The 19,578-nt window shown below is 42.8% G+C and overlaps 1 long non-coding RNA gene across 1 annotated transcript in view; it reads right to left on the bottom strand.

Annotated features, from left to right (window-relative positions):
* LOC138249262 (uncharacterized) overlaps positions 1 to 19,578 on the bottom strand; it is a 254,165-nt gene that overhangs the window by 209,454 nt on the left and 25,133 nt on the right. The window lies entirely within an intron of this gene.

Raw genomic sequence — 19,578 nt, 5'->3', positions numbered from 1 at the left:
TTGTTCTGCTATTATGTGTTCCTCCAAGTCGCCTGATAAAAATGATACCTGCGTGGGTAGGCCTAATGCCATAACATTTACATTGAAAACTGACATGCTTTTTGGAAAGTGCCTAGCTGTGGATTTTGGCCCCTAGCTCAACCGACACCTAGGAAAACCCACTGAACCAGTGTATTTTTTAAAACTAGACACCTAGGGGAATCCAAGATGGGGTGACTTGTGGGGCTCGCACCAGGTTCTGTTACCCAGAATCCTTTGCAAAGCTCAATATTTGGCAAAAAAAACACTTTTTCCTCACATTTCGGTGATAGAAAGTTCTGGAATCTGAGAGGAGCCACAAATTTCCTTCCACCCAGCATTCCCTCAAGTCTCCTGATAAAAATGGTACCTCACTTGTGTGGGTAGGCCTAGTGCCCGCAACAGGAATAGATCACACAACGGTCAATGTTTGTCCTTAACCTGGGGTGATCCATTCCTGACGCAGGCACTAGGTACAGGCACTCAAGTGGGGTAGTGTTTTATCAGGACAGGTGGGGAAACATTGGGTGTTAGGAATTTTGTGAATCCCAGCATATTCCTGTAGTTTGTATGACAGAAATGCAAGAAAAAAAATACTGTTTTTATTCAACATTTCTGCTTTACAGGGTATTCTGGGTAAGAAAACTTTGGGGAATCCACAAAAGTCACAGCTCTGTGGACTCCCCCGGATGTCTAGTTTCAAGAAATGTCTGGGTTTGGTATGTTTCCCTATATGGCCGCCGAGCCTGGGACCAAAAACGCACATGCCTGCCTTACAAAACCAGTTTGTTTTGTGACAGATAATTTTGATGTCTCCACAATACGATTTGGGCTGTGGAATTTGGGGCTGAACTAAATTGGGGAGCTCTTAAAAGAGCACTCTCTCTGTTCTTGCTGGCGCCTGCTCTCTGGGTTGGGCCAACCCGCTATTGTCCCGTTGCACAGATTGTGCTTGCGAAGGGACAGCAGGACTGTCCTCATCACCTCCCTCATAATCACAGGAAGAGGAGTTATCAAATGGGAGTCCTCCGACTGAAAAATCACTCCGAGAGTCTGCGCCACTCTCCTATCCCTCAGATGCTCTCTCAGTATCTGCTGTCTCAGTCTCTGATCCCACGTCAGAGCTGTTCTCCATAACACGAGTGAGGACCTGAGCAGCAGTCATCCAATGAGATGCCATCTCTGCTACTGGCTAAACTGTTGCTCTAAAACACTAGCCTACGTGGACAGTCACATACTTGCTGGTGGGTGTGTGTGTGATACGTGCAACAGTAGAGGTCACCTTGCCACCACTTCTTCCCTCAATCAGCACGTTCTTTCAAGACACTCAAAAAAAGACACACTGTTACTTCACCTTGTCACATACCAATCGTCACAGTCTTTAGCGCCTCTAGTGCCCAGTCCAGCAATCATTATTGGTGCTCCCACTCCCATGACCTCCTCCTTGGATTCCCTCACTGCCACCCAGCAAAAGTGCCCTTCATCTCTTCATAGCACCCCCAACACACATTTCATTTGTATTATAGCGCAGGCAATGGCTGACTTTACTAATGTACTAGCTATTTACATAAAATACAGATTTGATTTTTGCAGTAGGCATATAAACCTTGTGCGCTTCTTTATGGCATCAAAACTGCCACTAGACAAAAGTCTGATCCTTTTGTAGCAGAAACATAATCACAAGATTTACTTGACTTTTTTATTTCTGCCTAAAAGCTGCAGTTGAAACGTGTCAGTTGAAGTATGTGCATTGCTTTGAAGACCCAAGCTGCAACTGTGAATATAACTGTATGGTATGGCCCTCAGGGAAACCATGCAACAATTTAAAAAAAATGATTGCCCCCGCAGAGGGTCGCCCTGCTCACGGGCGACCCCTGCCAATTTCTTTTTTTTTTTTTAATTTGCTTTAAAAAAATATATTTTTAAATCCCTGAGAGGCGTGATTGGGAGTGATCGCACCCCCCAGAGATAAACCTACCTTTTTTTATTTAAAAAAATGTCCCTGGGGTGGCGGCCTTTTGCCGAGGGAGCCGACCCCCCCAAGTGAAATCCCTGGTGTCTAGTGGGGTTTCCTGGCCCTCGATCGCAGCACAGCTGCGATTGAGGGCCAGGAAACCGGTTCAGGAAGGCCTTGTTTGAAAGATGAGAGTCTCCCCTTTCATATAAGGCCATCACGAACGTTGGGATGGCCGTTTGGGGCTGTTTTCCCCATCAGAGCAGGAAGCAGCCACAAGGCCGCTTCCTGCTCCGATAGAGAAAACAGATTGTGACGTCAGCACGCCTCGTGGAGCGCTGACGTCACAAAGGGGCGGATAGGGAGCTGTGGGGTGACACGGATGATCTTCAATGTCTCCAGTGGTATTTTTTAACCCCCTCCCTGGTGTCTGCCACTGGTCGTGACCCGCACCAGGGAGGTAGTGTGGGCGTCGGCCAGTGGCCGACCCCCGTACTAAAGCAGTTAACACCGGCTCTCGAGCAGGCCTTAAAAGTGCGGTAATATATGGCGCAAGGAAATCCCATGAGTCTTCTTGCCCTATTTTACCGGCTCCCCTAATGGGGAGCAGGCATAATGTAGTGCAAAGGGTTACAGAGTGGTGCAATACATGCATTGAGCCACTCTGTAAATAGGGCACGGGGATTTTGGCCTCGTTGGGCGACATTAACGTCAAAATAAATGACGTTAATGTGGCACAAGGTGGTGCTAGTGGCCTAGAAATATGCCCCTAAGTTTTGGCGCAGGGCAAAAGCGCAAACCTTTTTGCTTCGCCACCCTGCATCAAAACATAAGGGCAGGAATGTGCAGTATTGCTGCCTAGTGCCAACACAGAAACCTTTCCGCCATGGTGCAAGGGTGTCTGCGTTGCAGGGATGATTATTTATGTGCAGGAAGAAGTCTCTTCCTGCACATAAACAATCATTAATGATGTTTTCCTCTTTCTGTGTGTGTTGTAGAATGCAGCACACATAGAACTAGGAAAAACAGGGAGAAATAATGTTCCTTCTTCTCGGTGCACCACTTTAATGTCACCCCTGCGGTGGCATAAGAATCTGATGCATTCCCAGTGTTGTAAATCTGTAATGCGTCAAATTCCTTCGGATTCCATGCGTCTTGCAGTGGGAGCACCTACAGCAACACCCATGGAACTTCCCTTTCACACAGTGTTATGCCTGAAAGGGGTCCACATTTACAAGGCCATGGAAAGCCACTTAAGGCGGCTTTTCATGGCCTTGTAAAAATGAGCCGGACACTGCGCCACCGGAGCTTAAAAAAAGACACTCTGGTGGCGCAGTGTGCTGCTAGGGCCTTGTAAATGAGGCCCTTAGTCTTCTGTTTGCAGCAAATTTGTTTTAAGCTAGGACAAATGCCTTTGTAAATCTGAGTAATTGTTCCTGCACCGTCTTAGGGTTTTATGCTTAGAGTCTCCAGGTTAGCTCTGTCCATTTTTAATGGCAAAAGCAATTCAGTTCTCCGATCTGTAAGCAACTTCATAGAACCTGCAAGGCAAAAAGCAATGGAGAAGGAGTGATTGCCTCATATTGTTTTGCATACAGAAAACAAGTTATAGGACTGCTATAATAGGGACAGAATGTACATTTTATGGGAACTTCAAAGAAACACTCTGTTGCAGCAAGCCTCTCAGTCACTCCACCCTCAAAGATTTCCCGAGTCTGCCATAACTACCCTGCATTTAGGTCAAAGTCTGCTGCTTCACATAAAAATTGATTTCCTCAAGTACTCCGCCATATCTAGTCAGTAAGAATAACGGTCTCATTTAGACTTTGATTGATTGAGAGCACTGCATAAATTTGCAGTGCTCCTCTGGCCTGCCAAATCTGTGCTTCCCCTGCTTTTCTGACAGGCAGGAAGACACTAGACTTGTACCTGCTGACCTCATCTGTGTAAATTGCACCTACTTTGTCTGTGTAAACCTTTGTCTGCTGTCCGTCCAATAATCGGTCGCCAATTCACAATGATGGTCACCTCGTCCTATGGAGATGACTGCCCTCATTTTCCCCGACTGTGTCTGGCATGCGATGAATGGCTGACAGGGCAGCAAAAAATGCAGAATGACCCCCATGCAGGGAAAAAAAACTCCCTGTGCATACTGGGCCACGAGCACCTCTTTTCCATTCAGAAAAAAATAAAAAATTGTTTTCTCTGAACAAAAATGTTTTCCAAGTGGGCATGTTTAACATGACATCCACTCAGCAAACTTTCATTGTTGGAAGTGAGTCCGTTTACAGCACAGAGATTCCCAACTAGCAGATGGGAATCTCTAAGCTGGGCAAATGTTCCTCAGCTATGGTGGTGGAGTCCATGACCTCCACCTCCCTGACAGATAAATGGATTGTCCTTTATTCCCTAAATGAGATCCAAAGTATTCAGATGGGCTACATGATACTCCTAGGAATAACCTCAAAGCTCAAGAGAAAAAACCTGCAGGAAGGAACAACGACACCAAACCTTTGCTTCAATGCCCCTAGGACCTTGGCCTCCCCATTCCGTTCCAGAAATCTTCCTCACCTCTTCTCTTCAGGAAGGAACTGATGCCCCACCGTATTCAGGTCCAACACATACATACATACAAATCTTCGAAGGTGGGTTAAGTCGACTTCATGCTCCACAGGGTGGTTTCAAAGAAGAATAATAATCTGCCTGCCAGCAATCTCAGCCAGGACAAATGGTTGCCAAATATTACATTCTTCAAAACAGTTTTGCCAAAAGACCATAGGGGCAAGATTTATGGAAAGTGGCACTGCACTTAGTGCAGCGCCACATTCCTTGTGGCCCTTAGCGCCCCCTACTACCACCATGTGGGTGCCATATTTAAAATACAGCACACCATGGCGCAGAGTAGGGGGCTATTGTGTAGATTTCCTTGTGCCAATTTTTCAGCCCCCCTAACAGGGGTAGGCACCCCTTGTATTCATTATGCCTTGCTAAGGCATAATGTGGCGCAAGGGTTTACAAAGTGGTTCAGTACAAGCATTGCACCACTTTGTAAATATGGCGTGTGGAAAATGCCACCTTAACGCCACATTTGCGTCTAAATGAATGCTGCAAATGAGCCACAAATGTGGCGCTAGGGGCTCATTATTATGCCCAATAGTTTTTACATAGGTTCCATGAACAGTCTAAATATTCAAAATAGGAAATTCAAATGGAACACCTATCATTTTTGGCAAGTGTTTGGCATTTTTGTTCACTTCACATTTCTATTTCTTTGATTTTTCTGATCCTTTGCCTTTCAAGTAGAAGCAGAATCAAAGACTACACCTGGGAGATTACTCTGATCTCTAAGATCTAAGACTTAATAGTTGTAGTCAATCTAGCCATTAATCCCCTATCTGCAGCATCATTCAAATGCCATTTCGACCACATTTTGTCCTCAGATTCTGTAAAAGAGGCCTGATAACACCTCTGCTAAAACTAAAAAGCAGATTGTGTTCCAACCATCTTGAAAACTACAAACCCATTAGTCTTCTCACGTCAAATGGCAAGTGCTTGGAAAAACACATAGGGCCAGAATTACAAGGCCCTAGCGCCACCAGGGCATCACTTTTTGTGATGCTCAGGTGGAGCTGTGCAGTGCATTACAAGGCAGCGCTAAGCCAATTTTCGTGGCTTAGCACCACCTTGTAGATGTGGGCCCCTCCGATGCAGTTTTCTCTGTCAAAGGGGAATGCAACGGGTGCTGCTGTGGGTGTTCACCCACAACACCCATTACTTTTGACACTGCCACAGATTTACAAGAAGGCGTAAATCTGAGCAGCACCAAAAACTAATGCTAACCCAGGGGGGGTTGCATGGCACTACAAGGGGGAATACTATTATTCCTCCTCGTTTTTGCTTTTTCTACATGTGCTGCATTCTGCAGCACACATAAAAAGAGCAAAAGGCCACAAATGATTATTTATGTGCAGGAAGATGTCCTTTCTGCACATAAACAATCATTAAAAAATGATGATTTGATACTTCTATGTGTGCTACATTCTGCAACACCTTCCTGCACATAAACAATCAATTCTGTCAATGCAGACACCCTTGCAGTGGATGCCTGCATTGGCACTGCCAGCTAAATTTAGCGCCGGTGCAGGGGGAAACACAGGAGTGCGACGTATTCTTGAAAGTACGGCACATCCTAGCATTTCAAAACTGGTGCAACGCAGTGCCAATTTGTTGTAAATCTGGCCCTTAGGTCAGTATGGTTCCAAGAATACCACACAGTTTTTGGGTCCCAAGCAGACTGTTGTCCACTCCATAGCACTGACTTTGTACTACTGGCCACCCGTGCCAGACAGTGTTACACAATGGATAAGGTCCACCATGTAGGTCTGTGGTTGTTGGAAAGTGGGTTATTGGTCAGGGCAAGTAGGTACCTACACTTAGCAATAAGCCACAAGCCCCTACTAGGTTCAGTCAAGGTCTCAGTAAATTAATCCATGCTCAACCCTTGATAGCTTGGACCATGAACAGCTAAGCTTAACTTAGGAAAGAGGTGTGTAAAGCATTTAATATCAACAAAACAGTAAATAAGTAAAATACAACACACAATAAAAATCCTACACCAATTTATAAATACAGAAAATATTTTTATCTTTAAAATGACATGAAAACGACAAAAATCCAATGTGGGGAACCGCAGATATGAATGTTTAAACCTTTAAAGCATGAAAAATAAATGCTTTCTAGTGCCTAAAAACTAAAAGTGCCAACCTGGGACATCTTGTCGCATTTGAGGGGGCAAAGTCAAAAGTTGAGGGTGATTGCGATGGTGCCCTGCTCAAATGCAGTGAGCAGGAAGTCGCTGTCAAAGTTTTACCTTCACACATAGAAACTTTTCTGGAGCTTTTCTTCCTTGATGTTGTGCGGTCCTCCTCAGCAAGCCGATTTCAATGCAGCATCGTCCGATTGCTTTTCCACGAGCCACCGGTAAAATTCTTGCAGTCTAGAGCTCCTGAGCTTTTCAGTGGGATGAACCTGAGATTTAGGCGGGGTCACGGTTGAAAGTAGCCGGCTTGATTATCGATGTCAGGTCGGTCCACTTATGGATCTTTTTTCAAAAGTTGCTCCAAACTTCTGGATCTTCTTCCAGAAGTCCTTTTTACATCTTTGAAGTGTCCACAAACTTGAGCCAAGGTTCCAGAAGCTCTCAGTTGCTCTTTGGAAGTTGAGACTGCAGTTCAGAGAATGCACCTGGTCAGAATCCTCAAATGGTTACTGGACGCTTGTCAGCTGGGCTCTTCTTGCTGGACTTTATACAGGGGACTGTGGTCAGCTCTTTTGTATCTGTAGCTTACCGAGATTCAACTCCTGGAGTTGCAGAAGCAAGGCAAAGTCCTTTTCTTGGTGAAGCCCCAAGTGTGCAGCTGGTGCAGTCCTTTTGAGTGAAGTCTTCAGGTGCAGGCCAGAGGTCCAGCAGGACTGTTGTTCTTCACCAGTATTTTCATCCAGCAGGGATCTGAATTGTGGGGCAGCTCTGCCATATTTCTCCTTGCTCCTTGGATGGGAAAAAGAGTGCTGCTCCTGTCCCTCTGAGGTGACCACTTCATGTGAAGTGTGGCAAAAATTAATCCCAGATAGAAACATTCTTTAAAAATCCAAAATAGCAAAAATTCATCCTTAGAAGTTAGATCTGGCTGCGTCCACCCACTGTTGTGGTCAAGTTTCTCTTAACACACCCCTTCAAGCACCTCTCCTAATCTAATCAGTGGAGCTCCCATCTTTCTGGGGGGACCAGGAAATGGGGGAGGTCCAGTTTCTGTCCCAAATGGCTTTCGCACCTTTGAAGACTAGTTTAGCTACTCTTCCCCAATCCTTCTCTGCCATCTGCTACACAGTTCTCCACCCACCAGATGCTTCCATTGTATCAGCCTAGGCCATTTCACAACTCATTAAGGCAGCGTCACTCAGGCTGCCAGATGCTGACCAATCAGAAAGGGGCATTGCAAGGCTGAATTTGGTAACTTTAAGAAAGAAAACTCTTTTCCTGTACTAGTTAGATTAAATTCAGCATTTTCAAGCTGTTGGATTTATTACAACATTTAATTTGGCACCAAACCTGCTATATTTAGCTCATCTTTATTAAAAATAAGACTTTCTTATTTTAAAATAAAGTCTCCGAATGTTAGCCTACAGGACCCATGACTGCAATGGGGAAAAACGAATTTGGCTGTTTTTCCAAAACCAGGACTTATTAAACAACTTTTATAAGGTCTCTGCTTATATGTACACTGCACCCAACCCTTGGGGCACCTAGGGCAGATCTTAGGGGTGACATATGCAAAAATGAGTTAATTTGAGACTTTGGAAATGCTTTTAATTCCATAGTCAAATTTGGGGTTAACTTTAACTTAAAAGCAGCCAGCAACGCAGGCCTGCCTTAACAATAACACCAGGGACCACAGCAGTGCACTCAGAGGTGACCTGCCTACCTTGGGGTCCCTAAACCTACATGCCCTACATGCCCTAACATATACTAGGAACTTATAGGCAGATTGTCAGAGCCAACTATAATTAGGCTTAATTTGCATATACCATTTTACAAAGAGCACTGGTCCTGGGACTGGTTAGCAGTGCACAGGGCACAGTCAGAATCAGTAACCACCAGTATCAGACAAAAGGTTTGGGAGTGACCAGGGCAAAAATAATGACTTTCCCACATCCACTTCTTGCATTTGATACAAACACTCATGCAATTTTAGTCAGTAGTAGTTCAGGACATTTTTCAGTGACGACCACAAGTGTATTGCTTCCCTCTTTTCAATCCGCTGTGTAGGTGGTGTCCTGTAGATTTCAACAGGATTCAGCTATCTCTCGTATTATGTCAAACATATGCAAGAAGCTGCTGGGAGGGCTGACATGCTTGTTGTGTTTCAAGGTCTTTTTCTACATGGCCAGACCTCAGTTTTTTACTGATATTCAGCCAATATTCATCTAGTTCTATCACCACCTCCCTCCCATAAGGTAGTGCATGACTGTCTTTCACGTGCACATGTCTGCCAATTGTTGGAAGATGATAAAACAGGGGTATTGATCATTGGATGGAAAGATCAATGCAGAGGCAACACACTTTATCATACTCAACAGAGTTTCATGCATCACCGTGGTGTCACCTTTGTTAGTGATCTCTCCTTCACTGCTTCACAGATTCAGAGCGTTCGATCTGCCTGTTTCTTTCAACTCCATCTCCTTCAGAAGATCTTACTTTTTATTTCCATTCAATTGGGGCTTGTATTCTGCTACTGTTGAACTACAGGAATTCTCTCCATCACTGCCAGCCTGGGAATGGACATGTAAGGCTTTAACATGCCTAAAACATGGCAGGAAGAGTAGTATGTGGCCTCTGCAAATTCAACTATGTCACTGAGGCTAGATAGTCCTTACATTGGCTCCCTGTCAAGAAAAGGAACCATTTCCCTGCCTGGCTGTCTTATGTACTGGTTCTATTACAACATCACAACTGGCTTTCCTATCTAAGGTTCTTGTTACTGACACTCCTGTCAAAAATTATCTTTAATTATGCAAAATGCAAATCTGTCACTTACACTATATTTTAACATGAAAAGCATCGTCACATCAATTTGCGGCATGATAAGGCATTTAAACAAAAGCAGCGAGAACAACAGGCACTTGCGTTCTGCTGTTCCTGTGCATTTTCACTATTTTTTTACATCAAATGGCATATCGGCAGTACATTTTTACTGCAAATGGTGCATAACGTTATGAAGCGGCACATCATTGACAACTCAGGAGGACACTAGGGGCCTTATTTAGAATTCAGCAGCTAGGCTATTCCATTACAACTGTGTCTGTACTGTGTACAATATTACAACTGTTTCACAGAACTTGAAATTCGGCAGACAGACTGTCTATCACCTTTTGATGGAGTATTACATCACCCAAACTCTAAATAAGGCCCTTAGACCCATTGTTTTTACAACTCTTTGACTTGGACTGTGTCATGCTCTTGTAACCCTGATTTCTGGCATCATGATATCATGTGATGGCAGTGCATTTAAGAAATACATGACAAAAGTTGTACAGAACCATTATTTTCCCACCCTCTTCCTTCATATATTATGAGCAATAAACTACTTGGGAGAGGCAGGGAGGAGAAATGAAAAGCCGCATAGTAATCACAGTCTTGGAACCAGTGCAGTCCCTCAAGTTAGACCGATCTCAAAGGTTCCCACACTAGAACTAACACTTAGGTTATAGCGAACTTAAATATTCATACTGCAGGCAAACATCTTATGTTACACCATCAGACAACAGGGGTGATCATAATATAGCAGCCATACCAATAAATAGGCTGAAATGCCTTCATATCCATCAAATAAATAGCAACCATACTTGCATCATATGACATCAATGATATCTCATCAGGAATAAATGCTCATAGTTCATCATAAATTAACATCGACTTAACATATTACTGTAATAGATACATTATACTCTCAATAGCAGTTTACATTTTTGGAATAGAATAAAGACCAAAGTTTGGTATTAATGAAGATACCTGTTTTATTAAAGTAACATGTTTTCATGTGTATTATATGCCTGCTCTTTTTATTGAAATACTCATGTGAACTAATGTACCACATTGACAGAATTTAAACAACTTGCTTCCATATCACAGTCTCATTCCCAGTATGCATACCAAATGTCAAAGCTGCAGTTAGTTGTTACGGTTGCCATCTGTATGGCAATGACACACTTCAGAGGTCGTGGATGCTCACCAAATGCTCACCAGGTTTAACCATCATTATGCCATGTCTCCCAGTACGCCTGTGAGGGTCATCTTCAAGTCTGAGATGGCCACAAATTCAGCCAACAATGCCAATAATATGTCAAAAAAACACACACATTTTGGACCATACATTTATGCAAGGGTGTGTATTACAACAAGGATGGCCAAATTGTGCGAGAGTTGCACACCATTATGCTTGGGTAATTATCATTACTCCAGGAGTGGTCCAATATTGACCTGGATGCCCGCAATATGCTAAGGAGGACCACTGTTTGCCGAGGATACTATTAAAACAGTGATGGCTTGCAGAACACTAAGAATGACCACCCTTTGTCAGGGCTATAAATATGCGGTAATGTCCACTGATATGCAGGACATGATCTCCACTATGCCTGGAATAGCCACTACGTTGGAAGGTAAAACCACTATAATTCGAATACTGGCCATAATTTGTCAAAGACACTACTACTATCTAAAGAACAGGTTTGGCACTGCGTTTCAAAAACATAATGAAAGAATATGCAGGGTCTCTTAAGAAAACAAATTGAATATATAATTTTCAGAAAGAAGTTCAAGATTACCCAACTGAAGAAATACCTTCAATCATTCTTTCTATCGTAATCCCGGCAGTGATTACTCAGTATTTCACCAGAGACACTTAGATTAATGTCCGTAGAGAATTAAGGGCCACATGTACGAAGCATTTTGCACGTCACAAACGGCGAATCGGGCCGTTTGCGAAATGCAAAATGCAAATAGCGATGTTCAGAGCCATTTTTGTGATTCCGCAATCTATTTACCAAATCGCAAAAAGGGTTTGCGAGTCGCAATTAGGAAGGGGTGTTCCCTTCCCAATTGTGAGTCACAGTCCCATGTATGATTGTTTTGTGACCGCGAATGCGGTCACAAAACAATCACAGTTAGCACCAGTTTCAACCTGGTGCTCACCCATTCGCAAACGGGAAGAGGTCCCCATGGGACCCCTTCCCCTTTGTGAATGGCAGCGAAAATATTTTTTCAGAGCCGAAAAATGAAAAGAAAACTTTTCAGTTTTTGGTTTTTGAAATGTATCTCGTTTTCCTTTAAGAAAAACGGGCTGCATTTCAGAAAAAAAACTGCTTTACATAAAAGCAGTCACAGACATGGTGGTCTGTTGTCTCCAGCAGGCCACCATCCCTGTGAGGGCGGCCATTCCCAACCCAATGGGGTCGCAAATTGCTACCTATCTCATGAATATTCATGAGGAATGTAATTTGCGACCCCCTTGTGAATCGCAAACAGTGTCATTGACACTGTTGTACATAAGGTTTTGTGACTCGCAAATTGTGAGTCACTCTGACTCGCAATTTGGAAGTCGCAAAACCTGTTTTTCGTACATGTGGCCCTAAGTGATCAAAGACAAGTGACTCAGGTTGTCGCTAACTTCAGAAAGAATCAAGTCAACACACGCCAGAACAGATGCTATGCTCTTCACTAAGTTAGTATTTCACAGCTTTGTTGAAGAGAACAAGCAAACAATATATATATCGTCCAGGGCACCATGGGAAAACCCTGAAAACTAATTATTTTATTGGTTTTAGTGAATGTGTCTTATACAGTGCTGCACATATGCAATGTGGGAAAAGTCTGGAGAACTGCTACAAAGAGGTGTTATTTTGTCGCACAAATCTCTGTTTACCATTATTAGCATGTGTGCTTTCTGTCAAAACCCACGGGTGACAGAGTGGGAGCTACCACGTACCATCAATGAGACACCGTCCCTCCTAACAAAGTAGAGCAAATTGTTATTTGTATTACTTTATAGACTACTTTCCAGGCCAAATGGAATTTTGCTCTGCAAGGTAAATATTATGTTAATACTTTGCACTAGTTTGCGTCACTTTTTGTGACCTCGCACCAACACAAAGTGTTGACAAATTTGCCTCAAAGTGAAAAAAAATAATATTTGTGCTGTCATTTAAATTAGAAGAAAAATTCAAAACAATTAGAATAACAGGTGTTGATATTTCACTGACCATTAGCCTAATTGTTCAGAGGAGGCATGTTTCTGCGAAACATGGCCCATTATTATGGAAAATAGTGCACAACTGCACTAACGCAGTTGTGTGTCATTTTATTTAATGCGAGCTAACGCCATTCCTTAAAGCCATCCGTGCACCATATTTATGTAATGATGCACAATGGCACTAAGGAATGGCTAGCGTCAAAGAAGAAGACACTAGCCAGGTTTGGGGGGATGGCATCAGGGGGAATGGCACTAGTAGGTCAAAAATGACATTAGGCTGGTTAGCAACAAAAAATCTGCTGCTAATCAGCCTGGCGTCATTTTCTGACTCTCAAGCAGCCTAAGTTTAAACAGGAGCCATGCCCACCACCGGAATGCCCACCACCGTGGACCAGTTTCCCCTGGGCAAGCCCTAAATTCCCAGTGCCAGGCAGGGGGCCCCAGGTCAGAGGCCCTCAGTGGCACTTATGAAAGAATAAGATATACTCACCTAAACCTACCTGGGTTGGGGTCCCGTCAACCTGTAGTGTCTGTGTGGTTTGGGTGTTGGTGTTGCTGGGGCTTGGGGTGGGCATTTGTGTGCCCATTCCATGGTGTTTAGCCATGGGAATGGGCCTACCTGCACCCTAATGCCTGGTCTTACCCAGGTGTTAAATAATGGTGCTAAGCGGGCTTAGCACCAATATTTATCCCCGCCTCCTCCTTGCACCTAGAGATAAATATGGTGCTAGGGGGTGAGCGTCGTGTTTAGGATGGGAACGCCTATCTTGCATTTCATTGATGCAAGGTGGTCTGTGCATCATAAATATGGCGATAACTCCTGTACATTGACCATAGACGGTCTAGCGTTGTTTTAGCTCCAAAATAAATGGTGCTAAAGCAACGTCAACCATCCATAAATATGGTCCCATGTTCTATGCTCAGAATCAGGATTAGCCATTGGGATGTGGTTGTTTAGCCAAAGGGATGAGGGTGGTGATAGAGATTTTGATGTAAACAAAATCTTTTTACTTCAACAATATGTTTCAGTACTATTTGTGGTTGACTCTATTGGTAAATGTTGTTGTCAATATAATATTTATTTTTATAATAGTTACAATTATATTAGGCACACTAGGTTAGAATTTTAATTCTAAAATAAATCTTTAAAGTATATCTCTGTTTTTCTAATGTTCTTGGTTGTGCCTTTCCATTATAAAACAGGGTTTGTATTCCACAGACTGTCCCTATGATATCTCATTAGATTGATCATTACGTAAAACTTATCCTATTTGTAGAGTGCTCACTGGGTTGCGGGGGTGGTTGCAGTTTAAATGGCTTTCTGTCTAGGGTAGGCACATTGATGATGTCCTTAGTGCCAGGGGGGGTCTAAAAAACCCATTTACGGGATATGCGCTAGAATTATCCAGAAACTACATCACAAGGACCAGGTGTGCGTTATTTAGGCCAGGTTACCAGAGGCTAAATTGGCAAGGATACAAGGCTCCAGCCTGTCAGACATAAACTCTCAATCTACGTCACTTGGCATTGATCAGCAGCTACCAATGTCTGCGTCATGTGGGAGTGTCTCTCTTTACATATTAAGTTGAGTACTGAGGTGAATACCTCAATTGGATAGCCATTTCTCAACTCTGGCTTCACAAGGTATGCACAGTTAAGACTACTGGCATGGTCTCATTGACACTGTTTTGCCACTTTGAAGTTGTAGGAATCCGGAATGCAATCAGTGAGAGCATTTGGCCCACTAAAGGTTTGGTTACTGCTTTGCCCCCGGCCAATTTGGGATGTTCCACAGCTTTCTAAATACAAAAACACAGCCTTTGCTTGTTTTCTTGTACTCTGTTCAGATAAGGCGCAAGATCAAGGCATGTTGCAGCAGTGTCCTCCTTACACAGGCATATTACATACAGGGTGTGCTGCACATGCTTTGGTCAATGTCCCATGTCAGCCAATTCAGCTAGAATTGGGCTTGACAAATGCCTTATCAGAAGGCAGGATAGAGCTGCAAGGGATCAAGGAGAGGAGGGCTTTCTCCATCCATCTCATGACTCTAGTGTCTCATGTTCAGTCTGTCACATTGGCCCAGGGAAAGCTGTCACTTGTTACAGCGTCCAAATGTATATTTTGTAACGATGATTCTAGACCAGAAACAAGGAACAACTCTGGGAGCTGAGTGAAGGAAGAAGAAAGAGAAGAAAGGAGTAGAAAGGTATGTTTGAAATCAGGAGACAAAAAGTGTGTGTGTGTGTGTGTGTGTGTGTGTTCGGGTGTTTATGTGTGTGTGTGTGTGTGTTTTGTAGACATATGTGTCTGTGACTGAATGGGTAAATGTGTATTTCTGGGTGGGTAGAGTGGGAGGATTACCAGTGGAATATGGAGATTTAAATATTAACTGCCTAACTATTGTACTTATAAACCACAGAGGGTAACCCAAAAACCCGATCGGGCTGGGTAGAAGATAATCATTGCATACAACAATGCCCTAACGGGGAAAGATCGACAAATTATTTATATATCATAAAACAACATAGGTGAAAACAAAAAAACGATGTATTCATATAAATATATATATTCATTTATTTGCTTATACATAAATATCAATTTAATATATTCATCCTATATGGACAACCCATCTAATAAAACAACATACCAAAGGACAGATAGTGTGAGAAAAAAAGTGCTTGTGATAGATAGAAAGAAGAATAATATATATTCCAATGAATCAAAAACCTATACAAAAAACATTAAAAACAGTTGGTTGGTTCTTTTCTGTTTGCTGCATTAACTCCATTCCAAATCCTCAGAGAGTCTAAATCAATTCCTTTAATCCTCCAAAGATCCTCTGCAGAAACCAATCCAGACTATGATCTATCCGTCGACGTTTCAACCCCTCTATTCCTTGGGCCAAATCCCAGCTCCACAATGGGTCTTCTTCAGGACTAGTACGATGGGAGTCCCTTAAATATATCCTCAGACCTCTTCACTTCTTTTACTTGTCTACTTATGAGGAGATCATATATAATTTTAAAATATAATTCCTCCTCATATACCAGGTCACCAATCAATTCCAATGCACTATTCACGTGTGAGCCTTCAGAAGAATGAGCGTTCACGAATCAAAAAAAAGACAAAATATCAACTAACACAATGCCATGAAGGTAGGTTTGTATTGCTAAGTATAGGTTTACAACATTAACTTCTCATTTGTGTACCTTGACTATATATATATATATATTTATATATATATATAGAGAGAGAGAGAGAGACATGGAGTTTAAAATAGTACATCTTTAATATAAATACTTAGCTCCTTGAGTTTCTGGTGGTTGACATTTTGTCAGGCTGTTTTTGTTGTCATCTTTATGCTGTTATACAACTGTAGTGAGAATATCTCGTAGCATGAGAATATCCCTGGGTTACTGTTAGCATATCATGGTCATTTTGTATCTTCTAGTGGTCAACCCTAGCATCCTCAATCACGTTATATGCCAGAATATTGTTACATATATATTCTAACATACATATTGTGGTCTAAATATCGTTTTCAAAAATATCATTTCACTGGGTGTAGATTTGACAATGACATTCTAGTACTACAACATTTGAACTATTATGGACACAAGTGACAAGTTTGTGGCTGTCCCTGAAATAATGGTTTCCATCTGCTATTAGTGGCCATTCTAGGTGTATTGGAGGCATTTTGAACATAATTGTGGCAATCCCCGGCATAAACCACACCATTCGTTTTGCCTCCGATATTAGTTCTGCCATATAGATGCCTTCATTGAGACATCATGGGAACCTTTACTATATTTACTATATTTATGAATATTGTTGGCATAATAGGAACCCATGCATGTTTGTGTCCATCCTTAATATATTGTGAGCATCCTTAAAATATCTGTGTTCTTGTTGATATAATAGCGGGCCTCGGATAATGATGAATTTCTTGACATTTCATGGGCATTTATGACATATTTCTGGTTATGCTTTGCACGATAGTTGTGGAAATCACCGCCATATGGTGGCTATTCTTGGCATTTGATGATACTACATTGGCAATCATTTGTCTATTTGAGGCCGATGTGCACAGGTATTTTTCTGAAACTGACAAGCTAATATTTATAGAACAAACATGTATTTAGCATTACTAAAAAAATGAATTTCATAAATTAAATTGTGTTTTGCTCTTGAAAGTGATATGGTTTATTTGAAACAAGTGAGTGTTTTCATCAAAATGAAGAGTATTTATATAATGAGCTGCATAATATTTCTATTTCTTCTTGTTTCTTCCTCTTTCAATAAATGTGTGCTGCGTTCTGCATTCTGCAGCACTCATAGAAAGAGGAATATGCCTCTGAGGATTGTTTTTGTGCTGGAAGGTATTCCTTTCTGCACAAAAACAATCCTGTATGCAACATAGGCACTCTTGCACCATGGTGCAAGGGTATCTGCATTGGTGCTAGACAGCCAATTGTGCACCAGCGCAGGGGGGGAAATTCAGGCCTTAAGTATGGTGCATTCCTGCTCTTTCTCTGTCATGCAGTGCAGCACAGACAGTGGTGTAACAAAGGCCCCCGCACCAACCACAGTGCAGGGGAGTTCCTAGGGGCCTCCTCAGCACAACACCTGGCCTGACAACTCCTGAGAAAGTGCGGAACGGGCCGCCTCTATGTTCTTTGTAGAGGTGACCCTTCAAGTTTCCTTACGCTACTGAGCGCAGCAAGGTTACTTTCTGCACTGCAGGAGAATCTAATAAATATGCCCCTTGGTAACAGAGAGTACTTACTGATATGCTGTTTTATTTTGTTAAAGCTTCTTGTTATTTTAAGCCTCTCCTGACCTGGATATATATGTATGACTTTTGTTCAATTACAGAAGTGAAGAATTATGATGTGTACATTCTGAAAAAATTATAGGCCATTGGAAATAGAATGGGAATTGCCTGTAATTTCATTAGTCGGCAGCTTTTTCGCACACTGTGCAACCACAACCAACAACCATGGGAAGACCAAGACTTGGCTGGCATAGTATTGAACGATTTGATTTGCTTCTCAGCCAATATACGTGGAAAGTGTAATGTAAAATGCTCCATTTGGTCCTGTCGATTTTCTCAGGACAAAACTCCGGGAACCAATTTAAAAGAAGACATGCTTGCTATTTACACTAATCAAAGCAATTTGGAGTATTTTAAAGTTCACGAGCCATCCTTGAGTGCTTCCATTGTCCCTCAATTACCCTGTTCCACTTGAGCTGGTCAATATTTGCCTTTCCTTGTTGTTCGCTTTTGTTTAACATCTTCCATCCCCCAATCCTCCATTTTTTCTCCTGAAAATGGGGATCTGGACATGCTACCATTTGTTTTGTTACTTCATTATTTTAGCTATGCACGTGGTCACTTTGGCCCATATTAATACTCTATTTGCTCTGAATTAGCGTAATTTGTTATGCTAATTCAGCGCAAACTTAACTCCATATCTATACTTTCACGCTAGACCCATCTAGCATAAAAAATATGGAGATAACGTCATTTTAGGGAAGTGTGAAGCCACCTTGCGTCAATGAAATGCAAATTACGCGTTCCTGTCCAAAAAATGACTCAAAGCCCCTAGCGTCATATTTATTCAACTGGGCACAAATGAGGCATGGGTGGGAGGTGTACCCAAAAAATTATGTTAACTCCGATTTGGGTAAAATTTTAATGCCTGGGTCAGGGCAGGTGTTAAAATGAGGCAAACCCACCACTACTTAAGGAAAACACACACAAGCAACATCACAGACCAACAGGACAACATGGAGGTTCTACTGATGCAGCTTGCAAGACAACGCCAAGCACAGGACCAACGGCAGCAACCACCACCACCCCAATATGGCCCACAAAGGCAACTCAGAAGGCAGGAGAGACTTTCCAGAAACAGGATAACCCTCCTTGGCCTCAGGGATCAGGACATCATTCAGAGCTATCGACTCAACTGTCAAGCTATACTGCAGCTGCTGCCCCATATTGAGCCACAACTAACAGCTCACCTGCCGACACCACACACCATACCATCTGTGACCAAGCTGCTAGCTATCCTGCATATGTTGGCAAGTGGCTCCTTCCAAGCAAGGGGTGCCCTGGTCGCTGGTGTATCACAGCTCTCATTTTCGTTTTTTCTGCCCAAGGTGTTAGATGCTGTAATCTCCCTGACATCCCGCCACATCAGCTTCCACAGCTCCCATCAGAAGCAGCAGGAGATAAAACAGGGGTTTTATCAAATCCAATGCTTGGTGCAATTGACTGCACCCATGTCCGGATCGTCCCACGTGCAGCAACAGATCACCTATTCAGGAACAGAAAGCACACACATTCTATCAATGTGCAGGCCATAGTTGACCACCACAGACTGTTCACTAACATCTTGGCCAAGTATCCTGGGAGTGTCCATGACTCCTTCATATTCAGGCACAGCAGGATCAATGACCACTTCTAGGATGGACAATATGGCAGTGGCCTACTTGTCGGTAAGTCTCCAAACCTAGCAATATACCCACAGCACAACAACCCTGTAGGACACACAAGACATACACCACTACATTGACACATGGGCAGTGAGGTCTGACACTGGTAGTTATGTTGTACACCCTGACACAATGGGATACACACTCTTGGACACCTGACAGCTGCCACTTAGGAGCACTAAGGGACTACTGTTAAAGCCCACAGTGACAATGTCATGGCCTGCACTGTCTGTACAATTTGGAAGATTAACTATTTCCAATTACTTGAGGCCACATAGTCAATTAGCCACCCTCCCAAGC

This window comes from Pleurodeles waltl, chromosome 8, assembly GCF_031143425.1.
Source record: "Pleurodeles waltl isolate 20211129_DDA chromosome 8, aPleWal1.hap1.20221129, whole genome shotgun sequence".
In the NCBI taxonomy this organism is placed as follows: domain Eukaryota; kingdom Metazoa; phylum Chordata; class Amphibia; order Caudata; family Salamandridae; genus Pleurodeles; species Pleurodeles waltl.
The sequence above is the reverse complement of the archived record's forward strand: the minus strand, read 5'-3'. Positions and strand labels throughout refer to the sequence as shown.